At 46.0% G+C, this 9,259-nt stretch overlaps 1 pseudogene; it reads right to left on the reverse strand.

Annotated features, from left to right (window-relative positions):
* Nucleotides 1-898: 898 nt before the first annotated feature.
* Nucleotides 899-4,308, reverse strand: LOC115293565 (annotated as a pseudogene).
* Nucleotides 4,309-9,259: the final 4,951 nt, after the last annotated feature.

Here is a 9,259-nt window from a genome sequence, read left to right on the forward strand (position 1 = left end):
TCATTACTATAAAGGTTTGGAAAGGTTGCTTTTTCAACTCCATTGTTTTTTCTATGTTTATTAGTTGGCATTCTTCTTTGAGAAAGAATCCCCATTTATTATGAACTTGTGGATTTTTATTCAATGCCATGGATTATCGGACATAATACATAATTTTTATTATGTTTGATGTTCGGGTTGTCCCATATTTGGCCAGTGTGGAGCCCCTTCAAGCTGGCTGCCATGTCCTTTAGATTTCATTCTTACTTTTGTCATAAAAGTTGTTCCAGGGTTCATGTTGTACTTTATTTGCTTCAGTCCTGGAATTAGTCATTTCTCCAAGGAACCCTAGTTTAATATGTTCTTTTGGCTTCAGGCTGAGTCATATTAATTCAGATGAAAACTCAGACCATAAGCTCAGTAATACAGGTTTAATAACATGCTCGTGAGCACTTGAAGGAGCTGTACACTCAAACACATTTTACTGACTTTTACATAATAACTCCAAGTTGATGATACTATAAAATGTCAGAATTTGGCAAATTGACTAATGCACAAAAATTGCACTACTCATTAATTGACCACATCAAGTGTGTGTGCGTGTGTGTGCGTGCGTGCATGCATGTGTGTGTGTGTTTAATTGAAGGTCACTTACTGGTCCTGTTTCCATGCGTAGCGGTGACCAGGGACAAAGAAGAGGGGAACCAGATGTCACAAGGAGAGGTCATCTCTACCACATTCCATTTATACACAGAACTAAATAGACAAGCACAGAGTCACTGCTGGGGTTAGAAGTTGGCAGCCTGGGAAAAAAGAAGGACCAGGTTGGGAATTGGGGTGTCACTAAAAAAATAGAGGACCTCCCAAACTGGGGTGCCTGGGGGGAACTTGGTCTGCTTCAGCCTAAGCAGAATTGGATCTAAAGCAGTTTGGGAAGGTCAGAACCATCAGGGATAGAGGGGGCAGGAAGGTCCAGGAGGTGAGGGGACTGTTTGGCAGCTGGGGTGAAGAGGTTGCCCTCCCCTGCTGGGATCCCGCCACCCCCTCTCATCTGGCAGGAAGGGCGCAGCCTGCAACCTCTGTTGGTGGGTCTGGGGCTACCAGATGCCCCAGGCAGGGGGCTGGAGGAGGCTGATAAAGGCTTGCCCTCCAGGGAGATGACAATACTGACTCCCAGCTTCCCTGACAGGGTACAGCGGTCCTTGACCTCCTCGTACAGCAAGTTTGCTTGTAATTCATTCTTGATGTCCATCAGCTTCTTCTTGATGACGTCCTTGGAGCTGATTTAGATCATTTTTCTCTTAAGCAGTGCAGACTCTGATGCACAGAAAATAAACACCAGGTCCTCCTTCTTGCTGTCCTTGGTCTCACAGCTTGCATCATAGAGGGCATAGGGGCAGTAGTTGTGTGGCAACGTCTTGACAAATGTGGGGTCAGGGTCGTCCAGGGTCTGGCCCACATCGTCTGGCAAGGGTCTCCTTGCCCTACTCCTGGAGGATGTTCTTCTTGTCCTCATTAAGGCAGAAGACTATGCCTTCTTGTGGTTCTTTACCTCCTCTGGTGTGGAGGATTTACACACCTCCACATTGCTGAACATTTTGATGACGCCATCAGAGACCACCTACAGCGGAGGCCATGTTTCTGGAAGTGAAAGGGAGATTGCAAGGAGAATCAGAAGAGATGAGACCACCTATTACTGCTGTAGGATTCAGCTGCGCATCAAGTACATTTAAACACCATCCATTATAACAAAAGAAGTGACCTGCCGATCCCACATGAAACAAAATAGATACATGTGACCATGTAACAGACATTTACTTCTGGAAAGTTTGTTTTTTTTCATGAAGAAAATTGTAAATAAATGTGTTTGCCATTATCTGTGTATATTAAAGAGATTCCAAAGTCCCTGTCAATGATCTCTCTCTCTCTCTTTTTAAAAGTTTGTTTTTCCCCCCAAAGTTTATTTATTTTTAGAGAGAGTGAGATTGGGAATCCCAAGTGGGTTCTGTACTGAGCTACCCAGACACCCCGAATTTATTTATTTATGTATTTAGTAATCTCTACACGCAACATGGGACTCAATTCATCATGGCCTCGAGATCAAAAGTTGCATGCTCTTTTGACTGAACCAACTAGGTACCCCTATTTCTCTCTTAAAAAGAATCACAGTCAAGAGGCTCTTGGATGGCTCAGTTGGTTAAACATCGGACTCTTGATTTTGGCTCAGGTTGTGATCTTATGGATTGTGAATCTGAGCCCTCATCAGGCTCTGCACAGACAGCATGGAGTCTCCTTGGGATTCTCTCCCACCCTCTCTTTCTGACTCTCTCCTCCCTCTCAAAATAAATAAACTTAAAAAGCATCACAAATACAGTGAAGACTCTGGACATTGTCTTGACTGTTGTTGAAGAGAAATATGTCATCTGTTTGAGTGTAACATGTAAACTTTAGTGAACAAATTAGCAGAAATAATTCTTAGGTAGAGGTCAGCATTGGTTAGGAGCTCAGGAGGCAGGCCTTTCTTTTAACCTCCCCGCTGATCAAGCCACCTTTTTGTCACACAATCCACACAATCCAGTGGGTTAGTCATTTACGAATTGATATTTTTCTGCCTCCTTCTACTTCTCCTCTTTTCTAGTTTTCTGTTCACATTCCCATGGAGGTGAAACACAGCACCCTCTCTTCATTTCACATTCCTGAGGATGTCGACTTCTCTAAGAGGCTGGGTTTCTTCAGGCTTCCGCGGCGAGCAAAGCATTTCTGGTAGCATCCCCTCGCGTGGGACTCCATGCCTATCCAGACAGTACAGTGTTTAGATGGAGCCAGGAAGCAGCGGCAGAGAAACCCCGCCCTGGCCCAGGGGAGGGGTGACCCACCAGCCTCATTCTACCAGCCTCCAGTGAGGGTGGGGACCTGAACTTGCCTTCCGGCTGGGGCCGGAGGAAGGGGGAGAGAGAACATGCATGCACGCCCACAAGTCTTCACCATGCCCATTAACGTCCCTGCCACACCATCTCTTAGTGCTAAACTGCGTGAGACCTCTCCTTCCTGGTGAATCCTGAGCACGTTTGTAGTGCTTTGTCATAATACAGATGATCTAATTTATATTATTGGTATGAGTGTGCTTATCTGTCTGCTTTACAAATTTCTATGTAAGCACCTCGAGATCAGGGATGTCTCTAGCTGATCTTCACACACCTCATACAGTGAACAGTGAAAAGCGCTCAATAAGTATTTGTTGACCTGAAATTTGAAGATCTCTTTTATTCTCAAAATCCAATTATGCAACATATTCATCTACAAGGATTTTCCCCCCAAGTATGTCTCTTAAACAGGCAACACAAACCAATACTTTGGCAACATTTAAGTCCAACTTAGACCCTCATCACTCCTGACAAATCACATTGTTTAAAAATGGTGATCAGACAGGGCGCCTGGGTGGCTCGGTTGTTAAGCGTCAGACTTTGGCTCAGGTCATGATCTTGCAGTTCGCGGTTCGTGAGCTCTGTGCTGACAGCTCAGAGCCTGATGCAGGGCTCAAACCCATGAACTGTGAGATCATGACCTGTGCTGAAGTCGGCCGCACAACCGACTGAGCCTCCCAGGCGCCCCAAGGAGTCTGTTTTAACAAGGGAGCACATCCCCACTCAAGAAGGCAGAGATGGCAGCCGGGCTCCCTGCTGTGCAGGTGGGGGTGGGGAACCACCATTTCCTGTTCATCCTCGTTTTGCAAGAGGCGGAAAGTTCCACAGATACGCATCCACAGATACCACATTTCAGAATTAGGTATCTCAATTACGGTTCTAGAAAAACAGCATATTTATTTATGTCTATTTGATTAACTTCACTAAATCTTTAATCCCCAAAGCATAAGTGCTTAACATGATTAATCATTTCCATGAATAATTAAAACTGGAGGAATTGGAGCTTTTCTTTTTTCTTTTTTTTTAAAATTTTTTAAATGTTTTATTTATTTTTGATACAGAGAGAGACAGAGCATGAGAGGGGTAGGGGCAGAGAGAGAAGGAGACACAGAACTGGAAGCAGGCTCCAGGCTCTGGGCTAACTGTCAGCACAGAGCCTGACGCGGGGCTCGAACCCACGAATGTGAGATCTGACCTGAGCCGAAGTCGGAGGCTTAACCGATTGAGCCACCCAGGCGCCCCTGGAGCTTTTCTTAAAAAAGAAATAATAGTTGAGTATAAACTGGAAATATGAACTCCGTTCTCTCACCTTGTCATCCTTGAATCTGGGCCAGCGCTGGTACCGGGCTCGGGAGACGGGCCACCCACAGGCACCCTCAGCGCTGCCACCTCCTGACTGTGGCATCTGGACCAATTCCTTAACCTCTCTCTGCCCCTGTTTCCTTACCTTTAAAATGGGTGTCATAACCCTTGGTCTAAGCCCATACAATTGTTGTGAGGCTTAAATAAGTCAACATGGATTAAGAGCTGGCACAGCACCAGTGACTGAGCAATTCGGCGACACTATCAAGCGTCCGGCGAGCATACGTGCCACACATCTACGAGCATATGGGCCAAGGCTCTCCCACAGGCATTCTGCTCTTGGGAGCCCATTTTCTTTCTTCTTGTAACACTAACAACAGCTGAAAGCTTTGCTGATCGTTGAGAGAGGGCTAAATTAGCCATGTGGGGCTTGGAAATATTTCCGGGCTGAGGTTATAGGTTGATGGAATGGAGTTCCCTCCCCTTGGGTCCGTACGACCCTAGGATTCTTGGAGGATCCAGCTGCTACCCCAATGAGGGGCCAGCTGCCTTTTGCGAGGACACAGAAGTGACGGGAGCCAGGCCCGGGGATATTTGGATCAGGGGACTCATGAAGAAAAAAGCCACTGGGAGGACAGGAAGGAGGAAGGAGGACCAAGGTCCCAAATGTCAGGGTAGAAAGATGCTGTCCCTGATGTTAGCAGGGGTCGGAGCCTGTAAAGACTTACTCACCGCACTTAAGTGTGCATTAGGCAGATAGATGCAGGGCTATTCTGCAAGGGCAGTGAGTCTCCAGGATGCTGTAAAAGCTCATTTAAGGGAACCCCCCCCAGTCCTCCCCCCACTAACCCATTCTGTAGTCTCTCTTTAGAGAGCCTTGTAACATCTCGCTCTGTGCCTTCCAGATGTGGGCTTGCCCGACCATCGCTCAGCAGGTCCTGGACAGTCAGATGCAATCTGAAACCCAAGGTCCCCGAGAGGGAGTATGGCACACGGTATGGTCAGGGCAGCCTTCCGGCCACTGGCCAAGCCCTTTTGGCTTCTCCTGTGCATTTCTGTGAGATGTTTTACAATCTTCAGTCTGCTTAAGGAGACCACTCTTGGGATACTGGGGCCCCCGATAGTTGAAGAAACCTGAAAACAGGTTTTGATGTTCAGGTAGTTCCACAAGGAGTGAGTGGCACAGGACATGTTTGGTTATTCAGTGTAGTTTCATTTCTGCTTTCATGTTTCTTTGCTTCTCTTTGACCTGTTATGCTTCAATGTATTCTGTTTTAGTTACTTGGCTTCCTTGATCTACACCCAACACTCCAACGCTGTAAACTTAATTAAAATCAAATATTGTTCCTCTTCTGTAAGAAAACAGATACATGCATTTTTTTTGCTGAGCAAATGGCTACCACATTTACCTTGGCACTGCCTGCATTTGAGAACACCTATTTCCTTCACCTTTCATAATATGAAGAAAACGAACACTTTGAATTCTACAGCAGATTTGTGGAAAGGTTTTTAATTTCACAATGCTGAATTGTTCAAATGGCGTGGCCTATGAATGATCTCATGTCACTAATACAAAATGAAAATCCCTGCAGGCAATTGCTTTTCCTAATTCTGTTTGATTTTCTGAGAGCAGACACCATTATTCAAAGCACACATGAAATCATGCACCTGGGCATTTAAATTTGGGGCTGAATCTCCTACAGACCTGAGCTTGAAAAAAGGCTTCAGGGAATTAACATTTTCCCAGGAGCAGATTTAATAACCCTGAAAAAGGGTTTGTGAATCCTACTGTCCATCATGGAGCTCTGTTACTTTAAAGTACCGTACGAGGGAGATAGATTTTATTAGGGAGATTTCTATTCCACCGACAAGGCACTGGAAAATTGTAATAGACATAAAAAACCAATCATGTATTATGAGATGATTTGTCAGGTTTCTGTGTTTTTTTTCTCCTGGTTTATGCTATTCGGTGCTGCAAATAAGCAGTACTAAAGAAATGTCTTAGACAGCAGCTTGCTTTGGAAAAATAAAATCCAATCTGTGCAGAATCTAGAAAGGAAAGCCCCTTTCTACCATTGCTATGATTTTTCTTTCTTTTTTTTAAATTTTTAATGTTTATTTTTATTTTTGAGAGAGAGACAGCATGAGCAGGGGAAGGACAGAGAGAGAAGGAGACACAGAATTCAAAGAAGACTCCATGCTCTGAGCTGTTGGCACAGAGCCTGATGTGGGGCTCAAACTCACAAACTGTGAGATCATGACCTGAGCTGAAGTCAGATGCTTAACCACCTATGTGCTCCTCTTTTTTTTTTAAGTTTATTTATCTACAGAGAGATAGAGAGAGAATGTGCGCCAGTGGGGGAGGGGCAATGAGCGAGGGAGAGAGAGAGAATCCCAAGTGACTCAGCACAGAGCCTGATGTGGGGCTTGAACTCATGAACTGTGAGATCAGGACCTGAGCTGAAGTCAAGAGTCAGATGCTTAACTGACTGAGCCACCCAGGTGACCCCCTACTATCACTATGCTTTTTCTTAGGTGTCAGTCATTCATTCATTCCTCATTTGGGTTTCACTGTTGCTTCCCATGTTAGGTGCAAAATTCACAGCATTTGATGGCTTTTGTGAGAATTTGGAAGGACAGATTGAGCATCTTTCTCTGCTGGTTCACTTTCTTGTCATCCTAGGACCACGTGTCTGTGTGCTTATGCATATGTAGGACTCGCATCTTGTAGGGGAAATAGCTTGTGAAGGTGGTGGAGGGATGGTCTGGCAGAGGGAGGCAAAAGGGGTCGGAAACTGGGCCATGGCACTTTGCCACCCGGCTGTGACCCCACACAGGGCAAGGCTGTGATTCCTCCAGGCCACTTTGACTAAATCTTCCAATAGTAAGCAGGCAGAATCAGAAGGGCTCCTGGACTTGCTAGACTGATGGTCACAATTCTTTGCTCTGAATTGCCACTGGAAATTTTAGCTGTGGCATTTCATATGCTTTGTAAATTTATAATCACCCATCTAGTCACACCAACAAGTATGTATTGAGTATCTACCATGTGCCAGGCATGTTTCCAGTGCTGGAGATACAACAGTGGTAAAAAATCACAGACATGGTCCCCATCGTTACCCCGATAGAGATGCTGGCTTAGTGGGAAGGATGACATTAAACAAAGAACAACATGGGGGAGGGGAGGGTGAAACAGGTGAGGCGGATTGAGAGTCCTTTCAGCATGATGAGCACTGAGTAATGCATAGAATTGTTGAGTCGCTATATTGTGCATCTGAACCTGATATAACACTGGATGTTAAGTGTATTGGAATTAAAACAAAATAAAGAAACACGTAAAAAAAAAAGAAGAAACAAAAAATCCCCCATAATCTCAGTGCCCTATACCATATGTTGTTAAAACTTCCTCCAGTCATTTTTATAGGCATATATATTGTAGCCAATTAAAATGGATTTATTTTAAACAAAAAGGAACAACACAAGTATATGATTGCAGACTGGGCAGGGGTGGCTCTCTGAGAAGAAAAACTCAGTGTGCATTGAGGGACTCTCACAGGGAAACCTGTTTTATTTATTTATTTAAAAATTTTTTTAGAGAGAGAGAGAGAGAGAGAGAGAGCAAGTGAGCGAGCCGGGCAGAGGGACAGAGGGAGAGAGAATCTTAAGCAGGCTCCACGCTCAGCGCGGAGCCTAATGTGGGGCTCAGTCCCATGACCCTGGGATCATGACCTGAACCGAAATCAAGAGTTGGACGCTCACCCACCTGAGCCACAAGGCACTCCTGGGGGGAGCCTGGGATGGTAGGGGGTCAGGGCAGCCCTCTCTACAAGTTCATTAGGTAGAGACCTGAAGAATGAGTTGCGCACAAGAAGTTTCCAGGAGAAGGCACAGCATGTGGGAAGACCCTGTGTCCGGGCAAATGAAGGCCAGTGGGATGGCAGGATAGTGAATGTGGCGGATGCCATTGGCGGACCGTCCGTTCTCCTGTGGCATTCCCCGATCCAGGACATGATACGGCTTCCTCCAGCAGGGTTCTGGAACTCTCCATCTGAGGGGATCTCTGGCATGCTCATCCTGTGACGGCAAGTAGCGGATAAGGGAGGCTTTTGCAAGTAGCCATTAGCCAACGGTGACTAGAGCCAGAGGAGAACTGCCCCAGTTTCCTCATCCCTCTGGCTGGGTAACTCGAGGTTCGTCCTACGGAATTTCCTAACAGATCCCAGCGGGACTGGGCCACAGCTGTCTCCACGGGTGACAGCTCTTGCACACTCTCCTGCTTCATGCCACCCTCCCATGTCCCTCCTGGTACTTCTTGGGGTCCCCTCACCAATAAACTACCTGCCCTTGAATCCTTGTCTCCTGGTCGGCTCCTAGGGAAGCCCAACATAAGCTAGGGAGGGAGCGAGAGGCTGAAAGAGAGGCAGAAGTCGGAATGCGGAGGGCTGGGCTTCCCAAAGCATGGTCCTGGAACCCCGGTGTTGCGGGCAAACCTCTCAGGGACTGTGAAAAGTCACAGCAGTTTTCTACAGCAGGACTGAGGCGGCGTTTGCTTTTCCACCGTTGTGGTCCTGCGCTGCCAAAATAGGAACCAAGGTCAGAGTGACCAACGCATCAAGTCTGTATTCCAGTTCAGATTCTTCACGACACGCCTTTCCAAAAAACTCGAAAGTTTTACTTACAAATGTCCTTGATGCAGCTGTAAAATGATTGCTTCTTATTAAATCTCTTCTCCGGAGTATGCTTTTAAAAATTCTGTGTAATGTAGAAAGTGCTGCTAGGAACATTGGGGTACATGTGCTCCTATGCCTCAGCACTCCTGTATCCCTTGGGTAAATCCCTAGCAGGGCTATTGCTGGGTCATAAGGGAGTTCTATGGATAGTTTTTTGAGGAACCTCCACACTGTTTTCCAGAGCGGCTGCACCAGTTTACATTGCCACCAACAGTATATGGCCATTTGTAGGAAAGTGGATGGACCTTGAGGGTGTCATGCTAAGCGAAATAAGTCGGGCAGAGAAGGACAGATACCATATGTTTGCACTCATAGGTCTAACAG

The sequence above is a fragment of the Suricata suricatta genome, chromosome 6 (assembly GCF_006229205.1).
Source record: "Suricata suricatta isolate VVHF042 chromosome 6, meerkat_22Aug2017_6uvM2_HiC, whole genome shotgun sequence".
NCBI classification, from domain to species: domain Eukaryota; kingdom Metazoa; phylum Chordata; class Mammalia; order Carnivora; family Herpestidae; genus Suricata; species Suricata suricatta.